Source organism: Schistocerca gregaria, chromosome 9, assembly GCF_023897955.1.
Source record: "Schistocerca gregaria isolate iqSchGreg1 chromosome 9, iqSchGreg1.2, whole genome shotgun sequence".
Classification (NCBI taxonomy): domain Eukaryota; kingdom Metazoa; phylum Arthropoda; class Insecta; order Orthoptera; family Acrididae; genus Schistocerca; species Schistocerca gregaria.
Genome location: NC_064928.1, coordinates 172,509,869 through 172,525,277, shown reverse-complemented (window position 1 = coordinate 172,525,277; position 15,409 = coordinate 172,509,869). Strand labels below are relative to the sequence as shown.

Below are 15,409 nucleotides of genomic sequence, written 5' to 3'. Positions count from 1 at the left end.
CCTCAGATGTTAAGTCCCATAGTGCTCAGCGCCAGAACCATCCACACAATTCCGAAGACGGCAAGAGCTGAGAAGTGCGAGAATTACCGCACAATTATCTTAACAGTTCATGCATTCAAGTTGCTTGCAATAATAACACACAGAAGAATGGAAAAGAAAATTGAGGATGCGCTAGATGACGATCAGTTTGGCTTTAGGAAAAGTAAAGGCACGAGAGAGGCAGTTCTGACGCTGCGGTTAATATTGGAAGCAAGACTACAGAAAAGTCACGATAAGTTCATAGGGTCTGTCGTACTGGAAAAAACTTTCGGCAATGTAAAACTGTGCAAGATGTTCGAAATTCTGGGAAAAGTAGGGGTATGCTGTAGGGAGAGACGGGTCAAATACAATATGTAGAATAGCCGAGAGCGAATAATAAGAGTGGGCGACCAAGAACGAAGTGCTCATATCAAAAACGGTGTACGATAAGGATGTAGCCTTTCGCCCTATTCTTCAATCTGTACATCGAGGAAGCAATGATGAAAATAGAAAGGTTCAGGAGTGGAATTAAAATACAAGGTGAAAGGATATCAATGATACGATTCGCTGATGACATTGCTACCCTGAATGAAAGTGAAGAGGAATTACATGATCTGCTGAACGGAATGAACAGTCTAATGAGTACACAGTATGGATTGAGAGTAAATCGAAGAAAGACGAAGGTAATGAGAAGTAGTGGAAATGAGAACAGCGGGAAACTTAACATCAGGATTGATGGTCACGAAGTAGATGAAGTTAAGGAACTCTCCTACCTAGGCAGTAAAATAACCAATGACGGACGGAGAAAGGAGGCCATCAAAAGCAGACTAGCAATGGCGGAAAGGGCATTCCTGGCCGAGAGAAGTCTACTAATATCACATGTTCAAATGTGTGTGAAATCTTATGGGACTTAACTACTAAGGTTTAAATGGCTCTGAGCACTATGGGACTTAACTTCTGAGGTCATCAGTCCCCTATAACTTAGAACTACTTCAACCTAACTAACCTAAGGACATCACACATATCCATGCCCGAGGCGGGATTCGAACGTAAGACCGCAGCGGTCGAGCGGTTCCAGATTGTAGCGCCTAGAACCGCTCGGCCACTCCGGCCAGCTAACTGCTAAGGTCATCAGTCCGTAAGCTTACACACTACTTAACCTAATTTATCGTAAGGACAAACACCTCCGCCGGGACCAGTCGGAATACTAATATCAAATATCGGCCTTAAATTAAAGAATAAATTTCTGAGAATGTACGTCTGGAGTACTGCATTATATGATAGTGAAACATGGACTATGGGAAAACCGAAACAGAAGAGAATATAACCGTTTGAGATGCGGTACTACAGACGAATGTTGAACATTAGGTGGACTGATAAGGTAAGGAATGAGGAGGTTCTCCGCAGAATGGGAGAGGAAAGGAACATGTGGAAACTGATTAGAAGGGACAGGATGATAGGACATCTCTTAAGACATCAGGGAATGACTTATTACTATCGCAACGATACAGTCATCAGGCTAGTTTTACCCTACTGATGACTGTGTCCTTGGTACTAAAGGGATCTGTAGAGGGAAAAAACTGTAGAGGAAGACAGAGATCGGAATACATCCAGCAAATAATTGAGGATGTATCTTGTCAGTGCTACTCTGAGATAAAGAGGTTGGCACAGGAGAGGAATTTGTGGTGGGCTACATCAAACCAGTCAGAAGAGTAATGAACCAAAAAAAAAAAAAAAAGTACGTCACCAGTGAGGTACTATCACGTAGGGGCATTGCGCACTTAACTATCTGATTAACACTACAGGCCTTCTTGACTGCTAGATCTGCTTCTTCATTTTCATGAACACCCATTTGCCCAACAAATTGCCGGCCGCGATTGATGGAGAACGGCGTCGTTGATGCTCTGAACTAGTAATAACCCAGGGCGACCTGAAGTGGAATTATCCCGTAAGAGAAGTTGTTGGAGGAGCAACTGACAGGCTGAGCTTTTCTGGGAACCCAAAGGATCCAGAATGCAGTCGCTTTCAAAACACTTATCTGCCATATTACTCAGTACAGTACTGCCCTTATTAACGGAAGAGGCAGAAAACATCAAATGAAGAGCGGAACGTTTCGTCATGGCATCATTTAGTAGACGCGAAAGGGTTAAAGAAAGCGTTGAACAAACTGCAGTAGCAGACGCTACAAGAGAGCTGTTGTGCGTCACGGGATATTTACCACTGAACGTTTTATAAGAAATTTCCGCGATTTCACTAAATCTTACTGCTCATTTACTTAACAAAATCATGATTCCGGCTTTATAGCCATTCTCATGTCCACGCTGAAATGTCACAAAATGTCCTATATGGTTAAACGATATGTCTCGTCGAATTATTTTTATTTTCACTTTATCGTAATTCCATCCTCCTCGCCTCATGTGGGCAGGGGGTGGTCCGTCAGCTGTACAACTTTTCACTCTTCAGGCAAGAGTTGTAAAAACATATAACGTACACGGAGACAAATATTAAAAGGTGAAAAAATTATTAAAATTGTTTTTAAAAAATTTCAAAAACTTTGAATTTTGTTGGCGTTTACATACAAACAGTAAGATTTCTGGCTTTTTTTTTAAATAACAGTCAGAGAACTAAAAGTTAAAAAATACAAATTACATACATTTAAAAAACATATTGGAGAAAGGTGACATTCCTGTAAGAAACTGCACTGCAATTTCACTTACTAGCTGAAGCAACTGCACTGGGAGAAAATGATTCGAGGAAGAGAGAATGTGTTCTATAGGACTGAGGGACGTGAGCAGAAAAAATATAGGAGTCTGTAAGGTAGGAAGACTACGAAGAGGAAGGCAGGTGTTGGGAGGAATAGTGGGAAGACAGAAGGTGACGGGACAGTGATATCAAGAGGAGACGGGAAAGAGAGAGAGGTGGTTAGAGGAAATGGATGGGCTGAGCCCTGTTTTGGTGTGGAACAGGTGGGAAATTACAGTTAGTAAGGCGGATAGATATTGGGGTGGCTCTCATTGTCTGTGACAGGGAGTCAGTTGAAGGTCGAGATGACACATACCCGGTAGTAGTGCTAGACAAGAGTATATATCAAAATAGACATATTGATGGTGAAATTGTGCACAGGGAAGAAATGTTAACACTCTGTACTGGCAGCCAGTGCATTACTGTAACCAGCGTTCATCACGTTCATACATCAACTGACGTCAACGTCAGTCAAACATCAACTGGTGTATTAGGCATGGCGGGCATTTTGTGGTAGTTCAGTGTGCACTTTAGAATGGCTACAAGGCCGAAATCATGACAGTGTGAAATAAATGAACAGCAATTTACAATCAAATACTAGAAATTTCTTTCAAAATGTTCTACACGTCTGTGGTCCCCCGTAATGGAAAAATCATTTTCTGTAGAAATTCCGAGAGACGTTCCAACAAGAGTCAGTTTTCATATTACTTCTTTCCATATATCACAAGGGGCAAAAAATCAGAGCAATTCGTTGCCATGGGGAGCTTTATCGACAATCGATCCTCCCACGCGCTGCTCGTGATTAGAACAAAGAAGGAGCACAGGGCGTGAGGCACTCTCCGCCACACACCTGAAGGTGTTGAAAGTGCACACTTGGGAGTAAAATATGGCGACTCGTTTCTTTACCTGCGATGTTGCGTTGACAACGACCCGGATACTAAAGGTGTACAATGTGTGAGCCTAGTTTTAAAGCTCGACCGTCACATGTAGGAAATGGTGCCGAACGCTATCTAATCGGCGAGCTGGAGGCAATAATTGTAGCTCCGGGGAATTCGCTCGTTAAGGAAGAGGACACGCCCAACAGGTTTCCAATCAGAGGCGTGCCTGCCACGACCAGAGTGGGAACATCTAGACACACACACACACACATACAGGGTGTCCAGAAAAGGGCTCCCTGATTTCAAAATTAAATATCTCGAAACCAAAGATCGATAAAGGAATGCAGTAAACGGTATGTTTGTTGTTAAAGCTGTGAGAAGTTTGAAATAATAGTTACGAAAGCTGCTAACAGATGGTGCTGTAATCGCCATACGTAATGTCTAGTATAAATAGTGATCCGAAGCCCAGAGCGATCAGTTCCACTATTGAAACGTGAAAGGAGGTTAGCGTACCGAAGGAAGAGATTAAAACCATGTACTCCATTGAACAACGCGTTTTTCTGGTGCTAGAGTACCACAGGTTAGAAGAGAGTCCTACGGCAACAAGGCGAAGTTTTCAAGCACGATTTAATGTTCCAAAAGGACCCGATGCGAAAACCATTCGTACGCTCTTCGCAAAATTTCAACTAACATGCATCGTAACTGATGATCTAGTGGGTCATGTTGGCCGCAAGCAAACCGCAGTTACGCCTCAAAATATCGCCACAGTTTCTGGAATTATTCAGCGATGGTTGATTGAAGGTTTGCAGTCGTCGATCGGGGAGGTGGCGACAGTCACTCATTGTCGGCCGTCGCTGTTGCAGATGTTGGCGCGCCTTCTTTTCAACATGGTCACCAGGCGGAACGGGCTCTCTATGTGCGCCAGCTAAAGCTTCCCGTCCGTGACACCGTGTCAGAAACTATCATAGCAAGTCAAGCGCAGTTACATGCTGCCAAACCCCGAAAGCGTGGCAACTAGCGGGAGCGTCACACAACACACCTGCTCCACCGCCCTACTCCAGCCAGACTCTGCTCTGCCCGCGCTCCACGGGGCAGAGTTAACACTACCAAAGATCCTAAACACTTTGGTTCTCCACACGACGTATAGATGTAATCGTTAGATAGCATAGTTTTCCCTAGGCCAGACCGAGTGTAAAAATACAAATAATATTTACAAAACAAACCAATTACACATCGATATATATATATATATATATATATATATATATATATATATATATATATATATATATATATATATAGTAAAACAATTCCAATATACACTCCTGGAAATGGAAAAAAGAACACATTGACACTGGTGTGTCAGACCCACCATACTTGCTCTGGACACTGCGAGAGGGCTGTACAAGCAATGATCACACGCACGGCACAGCGGACACTCCAGGAACCGCGGTGTTGGCCGTCGAATGGCGCTAGCTGCGCAGCATTTGTGCACCGCCGCCGTCAGTGTCAGCCAGTTTGCCGTGGCATACGAAGCTCCATCGCAGTCTTTAACACTGGTAGCATGCCGCGACAGCGTGGACGTGAACCGTATGTGCAGTTGACGGACTTTGAGCGATGGCGTATAGTGGGCATGCGGGAGGCCGGGTGGACGTGCCGCCGAATTGCTCAACACGTGGGGCGTGAGGTTTCCACAGTACATCGATGTTGTCGCCAGTGGTCGGCGGAAGGTGCACGTGCCCGTCGACCTGGGACCGGATCGCAGCGACGCACGGATGCACGCCAAGACCGTAGGATCCTACGCAGTGCCGTAGGGGACCGCACCGCCACTTCCCAGCAAATTAGGGACACTGTTGCTCGTGGGGTATCGGCGAGGACCATTCGCAACCGTCTCCATGAAGCTGGGCTACGGTCCCGCACACCGTTAGGCCGTCTTCCGCTCACGCCCCAACATCGTGCAGCCCGCCTCCAGTGGTGTCGCGACAGGTGTGAATGGAGGGACGAATGGAGACGTGTCGTCTTCAGCGATGAGAGTCGCTTCTGCCTTGGTGCCAATGATGGTCGTATGCGTGTTTAGCGCCGTGCAGGTGAGCGCCACAATCATGACTGCATACGACCGAGGCACACAGGGCCAACACCCGGCATCATGGTGTGGGGAGCGATCTCCTACACTGGCCGTACACCTCTGGTGATCGTCGAGGGGACACTGAATAGTGCACAGTACATCCAAACCGTCATCGAACCCATCGTTCTACCATTCCTAGACCGGCAAGGGAACTTGCTGTTCCAACAGGACAATGCACGTCCCCATGTATCCCGTGCCACCCAACATGCTCTAGAAGGTGTAAGTCAACTAGCCTGGCCAGCAAGATCTCCGGATCTGTCCCCCATTGAGCATGTTTGGGACTGGATGAAGCGTCGTCTCACGCGGTCTGCACGTCCAGCACAAACGCTGGTCCAACTGAGGCGCCAGGTGGAAATGGAATGGCAAGCCGTTCCACAGGACTACATCCAGCATCTCTACGATCGTCTCCATGGGAGAATAGCAGCCTGCATTGCTGCGAAAGGTGGATATACACTGTACTAGTGCCGACATTGTGCATGCTCTGTTGCCTGTGTCTATGTGCCTGTGGTTCTGTCAGTGTGATCATGTGATGTATCTGACACCAGGAATGTGTCAAGAATGTTTCCCCTTCCTGGGACAATGAATTCACGGTGTTCTTATTTCAATTTCCAGGAGTGTATAAAGACACAGAAATGCCATATCTTCAGGTAACAAATAAAGGAAAAATATTCATAATACAATAGATGGACATAGGAGGATACGCATTTCCGGCGTTACACTTGGCAGTACACAATCTCGACTTGTTCCCAGACCATTCTGCTGCTTACAGCACACTGCGCCAGTCACACAGCTTGCAACACACGAGAAACACATGGCAAGTGATCAGAGGATCTTTTCTTCAGGGCCATTTACTGTGGCAATGTTGCATTTCCGGACACAAGTTCATAGGACCTTTTTTCATCTGTTTCCGGTCACAAATCCGTCCCTACAGTTTGTCGGTTTTATGATTATACACTGTGTATAATTAAGGCGAAGACAGCTAACGGTCTCTTCAGTGCGGACGAACAGCAGGCTCGAACTCTTACATCAATCGGCGATATGGAGTGAGTAATGAGGAGATCTGGGTTCGAGCCTCAGTCTGGCTCATATTTTACTGTCGCCATTGATTTAAATGACTGTTCACACGCAGACAATGCCTTTTTGTCTTAATTCACTGTGGCTGCTGGCTCAAAAAATGATTTCTGTTCTTTCGGACATGTGCGAAGGATCAGAGACCACACATACAGGGTATATCGAATCATCCGATTTGGTACGTCTGTATTTCTGAAACTAATAAACATATACAATAATTTTGATTTTTGATGAACGGGAAATCCAAAGAGGTTTTTTCCTTACTTTTTCATAGGCGTTCAGTACGTCCCGTTTGATATGCACAGCATATGTCAATGTTATATGCAAATTGTTGCCACACTGCAGTGAGCGTGTCTTGAGTTACAGCTTCCACAGGTGCTGCTACGCGATGTCTCAGTTCATTCGTTGTTTTTGGTAATGGAGGCACATAGTCTTTTACAAACCCCCACAAGAAATAGTCACACACAGTCAGGTCTGGTCACCTAGGAGGGCAGTAATGTAAGGTTGAATCGTTTAGTCCAGTGCGACCGATCAATCAATCAGTAATTCTTTGCCGGCCGGGGTGGCCGAGCGGTTCTAGGCGCTACAGTCTGGAACCACGCGACCGCTACGGTCGCAGGTTCGAATCCTGCCGAGGGCATGGATGTGTGTGATGTCCTCAGGTTTAAGTAATTCTAAGTTCTAGGGGACTGATGACCTCAGCAGTTAAGTCCCATAACGCTCACAGCCATTTTTTACAGTAATTCTTTGTCACCTTCACGAAGATCTTGCAGTAGTGGAATTTTGTATGGTTTCGTGTATAAGCGTCGATGCAACACACGCCAGACGGACATCGGGGGCATGTTGAGCTGTCGAGCTGCACGGCGGATGAATATCTGTGGACTCCTTGTGAAACTATGACGGATGCGTTCGACGTCTGTGCCAGACACTTGGGGACGGCCCGGCGATTTGCCTTTGCACGAATACCTGTTTCTCCGAATTGTTCATGCCATCGTCTAATGCTCTGTGCAGTAGGAGGATCCACAGCATACTTAGTACGAAAGTCACGCTGAGCAGTTATTACTGACCCGCACTACACAAAACGTAGAACACGAAACGCTCTCTGTTGTCCCGACACCATTTTTACTAGAACTGATGTGGGAGCACACTGCTGCTACCTAGCGGGAAGCCGGCCAATGTGACCGAGCAGTTCTAGGCTCTTCAGTCCGGAACCGCGCTGCTGCTACTGTCGCAGGTCCGAATCCTGCCTGGGGCATGGATGTGTGTGATGTCCTTAGGTTCGTTATTTAAGTAGTTCTAAGTATTGGGGACTGATGACCTCAGATGATAAGTCCCATAATACCTAGAGCCATTTGAACCTCGCGGGAACCATGTAAAACTAGAGACTTTGCTCTTTCCAACAGTGCGTTGTTCACGTGCGTATCTCAAATAACATAATCGTTATGATTTTCTTAGCTCGGATGATTCTTTTTGATATACCCCGTACATTGACATCGTTCTTGTCCCATGGTCCAGCAGTAGCTAACACAGATAGGAATCTGATGGTGGATCCCTCCTCGAGCGAATGCTGCACTGTGACGTCCAGGGCGCATCTTCACCTCCGAGCACTTGTCCAGCGGGGTGAACACTTCGCAGCCGGGAGGGGAGGGACACCCATCGGCGGAAGAGTACTGGTCCATCACTCGCTAGAATTACTAGCTCCGTGCCGTCTCTTCTAGCTTAAGTGCCCTGGTACAACCATCTCGCAGCTCGAAGTCAAACGCCATCGACCGCCGGAAATACAATGGGTGGACAAAAATATGGAAATTCCACAACACGTTACCTTGCCTAACATAGCGTGAGAAAACCGTTGGCTATCAAATCAGCTTCCAATCATCTCGGAATGCATAAATACAGGAGCTGTATGGTTACTAAGGCTATCTTATAAGATTCTTCCTGAAAAGTAGTGGCAAGTTCAGGCAACGACAATGGAGGTGGGTGGTGATCACGCACCATTGTCTCCAAAGTAGTCCACAAAGCACAATCGCTACGCATGCGACATCGTATGTTCCAAAACGCCGCGCCATCTAGTGCTCATACCTCGTTGTCTCTTGATGATAAACAGGTGTTTTGTACAACCCTTGGCTAGGGACCAGTTCCATACCCAACAGAAGGATCGCCGTAGTGTCACTACCCTACAGTACAGGGTCAAAGTGTGGGTATTACACACTTCCTCCAGCTTAGCCAAATTGAACAAATCGGTTGGTTCTTTTTGCATTTGATGTGCTCTTTCAGTGGGCTTGTTGGGACTCATGGAGGGACCAGTAGTTCATGAGCGATTCCTCGGAAAACCCCACAAAAAAGATTTTTTACTATAATTTCGCTGTCACTAGCGGACTAGGACGCAACCGAGGATTCCATACGGCTATGGCCAACGAATGTCTGAAATTTTTAGGATGTATTCCCAGAATATCTAACAACTTTGAAACTGTTTTGTTGATATCTTTATCCATTTGAAACGTGCAGAGGCTCAAAGTTACTCTACTTCTAGACATAAAATCTGGTATGAGACGAAATCTAAATAGTAAATAACCGCAGTAAACCGCTCAAAATTTAACGTTATATTCTCTAGGCATGTATCTAGACGAGCCATTTCCCTGTTTTCAAAAATTCTTATTCACTATCGAGAAACACCCTAAACACGTTATTTGGATGCCAAAACCAGCCGCGGATTCTGAGGCTGTTATGCCAAGCAAGTTGTTAAAATTTTTATGATGTCTTCCTCAGATCCTGATCTCGAACACTATTGAAAATTTTCCTCTCTTTAAAAAAATGTGGAGCATTACTTATTGAATACCCTCGTATAATCAATATCTTGCGTTTCTGGGGCTGCCAGTCACATTTAGCTTAAATTAAGCCAAAACCTTTATCAGAATTTATGAATCACAGCCAAAGTTTTAATTCTTATTCGTTGGTCTTTGCTATAATTCCGCCCTTTATTTGCGAATTTTGTAGTGCGATATATCACTTCCTCAGCCAGCCTGTCCTTTTGCCTCATTAATATGTAATGTTTATTCTCTGGCGTTGTTGACAATTTTCGTGACTAGCTCGAGCGTTACTGAGGGGAAGCTAATGAATCTATAGCATTCTTAAGTCTTGTCTCTTGTATTGTGAATAAAAACAAATACAGTACTGTTCCACTTTTCTGAAATCGTCTTGCTACACAGACATTCTGGAATTTGCTTCGCAAGTAGCTTTTGTACAACTCTCCCTTCCTTTTTTAACGTTGCCACTGAAACACGAACATCTCCATGTGTATTTCTTTCTTCACACCTCGAATGGCTTTGCGTACCTCATTTGACATCACGTTCGTGATTCTACTATTTTATTTATTAGCTATCTGCGTTTCTGATTCAATTCTTAAACTATACGTTCACTTAATGAAAAGTAGGAAAGCTTCTACAAACTTCTCTCTGTTGTCAGTTACTGCGGCATCTGCCATGTTAACGGGTGCCTGCCCAACACAAGTTTATATTTTACTCTTTTTTATTGTTTGTATCATGAAATTGTCGTTGTATCTCCTGAGTTCCGCTCGGACTCGATTACGAACAGCTTTGCTGCACTGTGCATACTCTGTCATGTTCCTGTTATTTCTTTTCTCTTTAATAGCTGTCGCGTTCCATTTGCGATTTGATTCCTTCGTAGGTGTAACATCCTTTGCTGTCTGGGTAATTGCAGAGTATAATTTTCATGTCGGCTCTGCTTATCAAGAACCACCTAGAAATGTGGAAGACTTCAGACACTGCGCTAAAATTGTCTCGTTCGGAGAAGAGCGTTAACAAATAGGTGCCTAGTTAAAAATACTCTGTCAGCACGTATTGTTAGTGTGGCATAGAAAGCGATAAAAAGATAAAAGACAAGTCCAATTACTAAGCGATTCGCACAGCAGGTGGATGATACCAGTTGCCTCTCATGATAAAGTATTGTGTATGTATTTGTTTTGTAAATTGAAAACACCTTCTCTTGCTGCACTGTTTCCATTCTTCCAGACGCGTTTCGCCTTTTTTCACTTTAACGTATTATCATTGGGATCTATAATGATACATTTTTGTTTATGTATTAGTGGCAGATTTTAAAAAGATCCATTTCTCGCTTTTTATATAAATAAGTGGTTCATGTTTTTGGTTGGCATCTGCTTTTCCTCTCATCTGGTCACATGCTGGAGGCCGCACTAGCGCATTATTTACGAAACATACCATTCTTTTTTATGTTAAGAGCATTTTTCTTCTCATTTTTTAATCTTCTACATTCCAGGGTACAACTGTGCTGCAACGACTTAAAGTTAGCTCTGTTTCACTTTGTGAAAAAAAACTGTGGACTTTTTCCGTTACCGTCTTTGATGAGAAAAACCAACTACCAGATATACAATAGTTAACAAATACTAACTCACTACTGGACTACAATTTAATGCTCACTCATACTACTTACGCACCCTTATCGTTGGTGCCACTTAACTGACTCACACCTCAGGACAGTTTTCGCCTAAATGACATAGGGTACGAAATGATGACAGTTTACTTCTGTCACATTGTCGTTTATTTCCATTTATTACTAATTTGCTTAACATTACTTCTACATGATAACAAAAGACTGTTGTGTTTTCAAGAAGTTTCTTATTCTTTTTAAAATTTACAAATTTGAACTTTCATTATTATTTTACGATTAAATATGTTATCATGATGACGATTTCTGATTACAATTTCCAAATTTCACTGAATATTTACGACATATTGAAGTTGATAAAAAGAAGAACAAGAAAGTGTGAGGGAGTAGATGAGACGACATAGGATGGCAGGCAGATAAGGACGGAGAGGTAAAGTGCATCACTTTCTATTATTAGAAGGGATTTATTTAATTTGGAGTAGCGTGAGATCCAGACAACACTGGCCAAAGCTACGATGGGTTGTAGCAGGAATTTCATTCTCGCAGTCCGTTGTATCTAAACTACTCTGCCGTGCATCCAGAACTGGAAAGTTCCAATGTTGTTGATGGTGGTTACTTTTCACTTTTCATGTATAACCCTCTATATCACAAGGAACTGTTCACTAAAGGGAACGTTGTAGACACCTGGATAATAGATACTGCTCATTTCCTAGTTTAGGCCTGCCCCAGATATTTCGCTTCGTTGGTACCACCAATATGTAAGAGTCTCCGCAGGATATACCAACTCGGAAGGCACCTCTTGGGGATTATCGATACCACACCAGTATTATCATTATACCGTATCAAAACATTTGCTTTCGTGTTCCTTTAATGTGTCTTCTGTGAGCTATGAACATAGTGGAATATTTTCATTCTCACTTGGCTCACATCGGCAACTCAGTCCGTGATAATAATAAGACAAAATGAAAGTAGTAGCAGCTGTTTCCTTGGGTAAACGATACATGTCGTACTACTGTTTCAAGGCAATCCTAACGCCATATTCAAACAAAGGAATCCCTAAGCAAGGCTGACCAAACATCTAAATTTGCTGAAGCTTGGGAGGGTATTATCTTTCTACTTTTCATCGCTGTTTTGTGTGAGCTAATGACAGGAATGGCAGCGCAAATATGAGGTCACAATACACTGACGGGAAAAAATCGGAACACCAAAAAATAATTAATGAAGAATAATGAAAATTCGGGAATACATCTGTTTAGGTAACATATTTAAGTGATTAACAATGAAACATCACAGGTTAATTTCAGCGCCAGATAAGCCATTAGGAATGGGAAACCAAAAAACGTTGAATGCAAGCATGCAAACGTGCAAGCATTGTGCTGTACAGGTGTCAGATTTCAGTTTGTGTGATGGAGTTCCATGCTAATTGAACTTCGTCGCTCAATACAGGGACGTAACGTTAATGCTGGTTGTAGATGAAACTGGAATTGTCGTCCTTGTGAGGTCCCATCTGTGCTCGATTGGGGAATATCTGGTAATCGAGCAAGTCAAGACAAACGTCGATGTTCTGTAGAGCATGTTTGATTGCAACAGCGGTATGTGGGCGAACATTATCCTGTTGAAAAACAGCCCCTAGAATGCTGTTCATGAATGGCAGCAGGACAGGTGGAATCACCAGACTGACGTACGGATAACCACGAGAGTGTTCCTGCTGTCACACGAAATCACACCCACAACGATAAGTCCAGGAGTAGGTCTAGTGTCTAATCTGCAGACACGTTGGATCTAGGTCTTCAAGTAGCTTCCTTCTAACCAGCACATGGCCACCATTGTCACTGAGGCAGAACCATCTTTCATCAAAAAACATAACAGACCCGCACCCTACCCTCAAATGAGCTCTCACTCGACACAACTAGGGTAAGTGGAATGCACGTTACAGGGTGTCCGCCTTGGAGCTGTCCTTGGAGTAAACGATTTGTAACAGTGGTGCCAACTGCTGCTCAAATTGCTGCTGCAGACGCAGTACAATGTGCCAGAGTTGTATGCCGAACACGATGATAGTACCATGTGGGCGCCTGGAGTACAGTATTCTTGCGACCATGCATTCTCGTAACCACCGCTGCCAGCAGTCATGTTGTAACGTCGCAGATATTTGCACAGAAACAGAGTTTTGCAGTCAGTTTTATTCCGTTGGGTCAAGCTGTATTGGAGGCTGGCAATGAAGCCTCCAGCCCCGGTCATTGTGTAGTCGACTGCTGGCGTCATAATGCTATCTGTCGCGCTGTGCAGACCGTGAGAACTGCTCTATGTGGAGCGTACTAAGATCTCATCTAGGAAACTAAATAACTATGATAAATATGATCCGTCTGTTTTCAAATTTAGTATAGGAGATTTTGTAATTTAGAAGAACAGTGTGTAAAATTTTCATGCGGATAACTTAAATAGTTTTGAAAATATAAAAAAACCTATTAAAAAGTACTTAACCGACACTTAGTAAAGTAAATTCAGATAGGAATCATGTCAGTTTAAGTTTCTTTGTCATTTTAAAATACTAACAGAACTCTCCGTGCGCACAAGTTATTTACAAAGAATTTTAATTCTAAACTTTTAATAATTTTGCTTTCGTAACGAAAATAATAGTTTAAAAGTTGATGTATATATTTTGTGCTAGGGTGGGAGTAGATGAGAGTGAATATGAGTGTGTATGTGGGGAATTTCAATTTTATAACGTATTACACCATCCGTAACTAGCAAGTGTTACCTAACCAGGATGTCCTGAAAACGGTGAATCCCCCTAACTGGTGTATCAAGTATGTCTAGGAGCGTTTGCTTTTCTAATAAGGCAGCCAGGAAGATAGTAAGAGGATACTTAGTTCTGAAGTATATTTCCAGCATAGTTTTCTTTTGATTTCCGTTTCGTTTGGTTTTGTGGAACACTTTGTGAATTAATTTTTGCAACATGAAATGACGTAGATGCATCTGCGAATGCTGATTGGAGTAGAGCGGTTTGCGCGCGAAATTGATCAAGAAAAGTTAATGTGATTGGATGATCGTTTAGATCAAGCAATGAGGGAAAAGTCTTTCCCGCGCAATTTAATGAGTTACATGCCCTGTGAGCGACAGCATTCAGTCAGTCCTGGACTCGCTGTCGAGCGAGAAGGTCATTAAATGTGTCCGAAAAAATTATCTGTAAGATGAAGAACTTAGGGTTAAATAGAGCTCGGTTTATATCGCCGTGCTAGCAGATGCAATTACAGACATTTCGGTGAAGTTCGTAGAGATTCTGGAATGTATCCAAGGTTCTCGGGTGTCCAGCCGGATCCGATCGGCGAAGTTCCACGATATTTCGGTGAATTACCGTTCCGGCATAATCAGGTGCTGCTGATGGAATGACCAGTCTGCGCTGTGTCCGTGGTATTTACGTCCGCGGGGTCCCGAGTCGTACCCCGGCGCGGGCGGCCGACAGGGTCCAGGCGTGCTGGGAGGGGTGGGGGTGGCTGCAGCCACTCCCGGTGGTAGCCGCAGTCCGTCTCCATCCGCCGTGGCGGAAGGATCTCGCTGGGTCACAGTGTGTGCCGCAAGCCCCCACACACTGACCTGTACCTACATGCCTCCGGCTCCCATCGTCCGGTGCAGCTTAATGGTATGCTCAACACCTTGGTACATAGAGCACACTCGATCTCTGATGAACGGAACTTGCCAACGGAACTCAAACACCTAGCGGCCGCGTTCCGCAAGAACGGGTATGGCAACCGCCGTTGATATTTCCATATTTTTGTCCACTGCCTGTACGTGCTAAATTATAGCCGTGCGGGATTAGCCGAGCGGTGTAAGGGCGCTGCAGTCATGGACTGTGCGTCTGGTCCCGGCGGAGGTTCGAGTCCTCCCTCGGGCATGGGTGTGTGCGTTTGTCGTTAGGATAATTTAGGATAAATAGTGTGTAAACTTGGGGACTGATGACCTTAGCAGTTAAATCCCATAAGATTTCACACACATTTGAACATTTTTTGACTATCACTCGGATGAATACAACAAGGAAATGGATTTTTCTTTATAGAATGTTTCAGGCAGAGGTAGATGAGGTCAGAACGAACTGCAAACGATCATATATTGAACTACCTTTATCAGTGGGCGCAGTCGCTGGGAAGCCTAACTA

General features: G+C 44.1%; 1 protein-coding gene across 1 annotated transcript in view; it reads right to left on the bottom strand.

Annotated features, from left to right (window-relative positions):
• LOC126291849 (peroxidase-like) overlaps nucleotides 1-3,722 on the bottom strand; it is a 151,576-nt gene extending 147,854 nt beyond the window's left edge. Inside the window, exon 1 of the mRNA XM_049985574.1 lies at nucleotides 3,667-3,722. The gene's annotated coding sequence lies outside the window, so the exon portion shown is untranslated. The remainder of the gene's footprint in view (nucleotides 1-3,666) is intronic.
• Between the last annotated feature and the right edge of the window lie 11,687 nt (nucleotides 3,723-15,409).